Below are 4,357 nucleotides of genomic sequence, written 5' to 3' on the forward strand. Positions count from 1 at the left end.
GGCGCCACCCACTATCATTTGTATTTTGATGGGGATTTCATTGAATCTATAGATTGCTTTGTGTATAATGGACATTTTAACAACATTTATTTGTCCAATTCATGGCCATGGAATAAATTTCCATTTTTTTGTCCTTTTCAGTTTCCATCATCCATGTTTATAGTTTTCATTATAGAGATCTTTCACTTCTTTGGTTATTTATTCCTAGGTATTTTTATTTTATTTTAGGTATTGTAAATGAGAGTACTCTCTTGGTTTCTTTTTCAGATTGTTTGCTGTTGGCGTATTTGAAGTGCTATTGATTTTTGTGTGTTGGTTTTGTATCCTGAAACTTTACTGTATTTGTTTATCAGTTGTAATAGTGTTTGTCTGTGTGTGTGTGGAGTCCAGGTTTCTCTGGGTATAAGATAATATCATCTAGAAAAATAATCTGACTTCTTCCTTTCCAATTTGGAGATTATTCCTCTTTCTCTTGTCTGATTGCTATAGCTAGAACTTCATTACTATGTTGGGTAATAATCGTGAAAATAGGCATCCTTGTTTTAGTCCTGATCTTTTTTCCCATACACGATGATGATACTAGCTGTAAGTATGTGTCATGTGACTTTAATCATATTGAAGTAAGTTCCTTCTACACCCAGTTTTTTAAGAGTTTTCATCATGAAGGATGTTGAATTTTATTGAATGTTTTTTAACCAGCAGTTGAGGGGGTCATATGGTTTTTGTTGTTTGTTCTGTTGATGTCATGTATCCTAATGATTGATTTGCATATGTTGGACCATTCTTGAATCCTTGGGAGGAATCCCACTTGACCATGATGAATATTCTGTTTTTTTAAATGTTTGTTGTGGTTGTTGTTGTTGTTACATTTTGGCCAGGGCTGTGTTTGAACCCACCACCCTCAGTATATGGGACTGGTGCCCTACTCACTGAGCCATAGGCGCTGCCCAGATGAATATTCTTTTTAATGTGTTATTGTATGGTTATTCTTATTGGTGCTCAAAGCACATCCTTGCACATTCCCTGCTTTTCGGTGTGCTTTTGTTGGTCATTTTCCTGTTTAAAATAGCCCCAAAGCGTACTGTCCCAGTATGCTGTCCTGTGTCACAGTGCCAGAAGGCTGTGATGTGCCTCACGGAGAAAATATGTGTGATAAACTTCATTCAGGCACGAGTTATAGCACCGTTAGCTCTGAGTTCAGTGTCGGTGAATCACTGTACAAGGTGTCTTTAAACAGAAATTCACATAAACAAAATTACATGTTGTTTAGATAAACAAAATATTGGGACTAGAAGCACTCAGGAACCTAAGTGCATTTCTCCCACGAGAACCATGGCTCAGTATTCATTAGCTCAGTGCTGGCGGCAGCTCTTAGAACACAACTATGGGAAGTAATGAGAACTGACTGTACATTTGTAACGTATTGTGGAGGGCCATCTGGTTATAGAGGTCAGTAAGAGAAAGTGAAGTTTTGAAAAAGATAAAACAAGCTCCAATCTCTATGGGAACTATTTAGAGGTGAATTTAAAAGGATTGCGGTATTTTGTTGTTCGTAAAACCTGAGTTAAATCTCTAAAGCTGCAGTGATTATTGCTCTCTCTAGAATGAGAATACCATGAGAATTTAAAACAGTTATTCTTATTGTCAGTTTCTGATTGCATGCTGTAACTTTAGTATTTCTGTGGCCTTCTAAGTATAGCAGTATGCTCTTATTGTTAAAATGGAAAATAATTACAGTATGGTGAATGGAACACTCAATTTGGAGCCAGAAATTCAGGGAATGATGAGTTAAAACCATGATGCCTGATACTTGAATAACCTTAAAACAATCTCGATGTTTCTGACTCTCAGTTTTCTAATCTGTAAAAATAGAGATAATAGTCAATCTCACCCAACTCTTAACCTCTAAAAGCTTTTTATTTAATCTTCACAACACTGTGAGGGAGGCATTAATACCTCATTTTACAGAAAAGGAAACAGAGGCCCAGGGAGGTCAAATGACTAGCTCAAGGTCACATAAGTTCATGAGGAAACAGAGGCCCAGAGAGGTCAAATGACTAGCTCAAGGTCACATAGGTTTTCAAGGTCCTCAGCTGGAGAGAGCTGAGGTGAGACTCTGAGCCCAAGAGTATAAGAAGGGCCCTTACCACCTGCCCTCTCAAACAATGGTATAAATCCAGGGTTAATAAAATGTAAGGTAATATTATTTTTGTCACTAGGGTTAACATTTTGTTGTTGTTTTTTTTTTTGAGACAGAGCCTCAAGCTGTTGCCCTCAGTAGAGTGCTGTGGCATCACAGCTCACAGCAACCTCCAACTCCTGGGCTCAAGCGATTCTCCTGCCTCCACCTCCCAAGTAGCTGGGATTACAGGTACCCGCCACAACGCCTGGCTATTTTTTGGTTGCAGCCATCGTTGTTTGGCAGGCCTGGGCTGGATTCAAACCCGCCAGCTCAGGTGTATGTGGCTGGCACCTTTGCCACTTGAGCTACAGGCGCCGAGCCTAGGGTTAACATTTTGAGTGTTATTATTTCAAGGGGAATTTTCCCCCTTAAAATATGTGGTTTTCAGAAAGCTTGTTGAAGTCATTTAGTACGCCTTTATTCACCCAGGGTCTTATGTATTTTTTTTTCTTTTTGATAAGACTCATATCTAATTTTAAATGGAAAGCGAATTGAAAAAGAAGATTTTAAGTGGATATTTTCTTTACAACAATCTTGTGTGGAATTTCTTTTTTGCATTTAGAATGGAAAATCCGTGTTTGTCTTTGAGGATGGTTTTTCAAAGGCAGAAGATGGTAAGTGACAACTCTGACAACAGTTACACTGGTGGCAACATAAACTAATTCAATTTGAAAAAAGAAAACACAAAAGGAGAAGAGAGTAAAAAAAAACAGCAGCAGACAATTGGGGAGCTGCTGAACTTCTGTATAAACTCTGCCCCTCCCTCGAAAAGAAAGTTTCCCACTGTGTTGCAACTTCAGTTGTCTCCAGTGGCTTTCACACTCACTCATTAACTCGTTACTGATTCGCTTAGTGGCTGGACATGGCAACTCACATCTACAGTGCCAGCACTTTGGAAGGCTAAGGTGGGAGAATTAAGGCCAGGAATTTGAGGCTCCAGTGAGTTCAGAGGACGCCCCTGCACTCTAGCCTGAGTGACAGAGCAATATCCTGTGTCAAAAAAAAAAAAAAAATGACAGTCTTAAGCTGTCACCCTGGGTAGAGTGCCATAGCGTCACAGCTCACAGCAACCACAAATTCTTGAGCTTAAGCGATCTTCCTGCCTCAGCCTCCCAAGTAGCTGGGAATACAGGCTCCCGCCACAAAGCCCAGCTATGTTTTAAGTTGTACTTATCATTGTTTTTTGGCGGGCCTGGGCTGGATTCAAACCCACCAGCTCTGGTGTATGTTCCTAGCACCTTAGCTGCTTGAGCTATAGGAGCCAAGCTAAAAGGTAATGTTTTGATCATGTGCTATATGCTTGTCACTCCTCTAGGCTCAGAGGGGACAGTGCTGGACAAGGCAGGCACTTGTGTCCCCTCTTCACAGGAAGCTAGCTGACTTTTAGAGAGAGGTGATGAGTAAGAGCAAGTAAAAAATCTGGGATGGTGGGGAAGGCTATGAGATGTCTGTCTCTGGTGTTCCTCCCCATCCCCCATGTATCTTTCTTGTTTAGATATTTTCCTCTGGGGAAGCAAGGTACCATGCTGTAAGCAGCCCTGTGGAGAGGGCCAGGTGGCCAGGTGCTGTAGCCTCCTGCCAGCAGTTAGCAATAACCTGCAGCCTGCCAACAGCTACATGAGCAAGCTCAGAAGCCGAGTCTGCAGCCTGGCATGCCTGAAGATGCCCAATCCCCATGAGAGACCTTGGGCCAGAGCCAGCCGGCTTAGCTGCTCTGACATTCCCGACCCTCAGACACTATTCAAGATGATAAACGCTTAGTTGGTGCTGCTAAATTTTAATGTAATTTGTTCTGCCGTGGGTGGTAAAGAACTATAGTTCTAAACACTTTGTTCAGCCAGTCTATTCACATCAACTGGATGGACCTGACCATTCTGTTATGAGCTCAGAACCAGGCTGCAGAATATTGCTGAAAACAGCCACAAAACAGCATATGGTTTTCAATATGTCATTTTAAAAATATAGTGTTAACATTTTGAGTGTTATTATTTCAAGGGGAATTTTCCCCCTTAAAATATGTGGTTTTCAGAAAGCTTGTTGAAGTCATTTAGTACGCCTTTATTCACCCAGGGTCTTATGTATTTTTTTTTCTTTTTGATAAGACTCATATCTAATTTTAAATGGAAAGCGAATTGAAAAAGAAGATTTTAAGTGGATATTTTCTTTACAACAATC

Source organism: Otolemur garnettii, unplaced genomic scaffold, assembly GCF_000181295.1.
Source record: "Otolemur garnettii isolate 467f Iridium unplaced genomic scaffold, OtoGar3 scaffold00141, whole genome shotgun sequence".
Taxonomy (NCBI): Eukaryota; Metazoa; Chordata; class Mammalia; order Primates; family Galagidae; genus Otolemur; species Otolemur garnettii.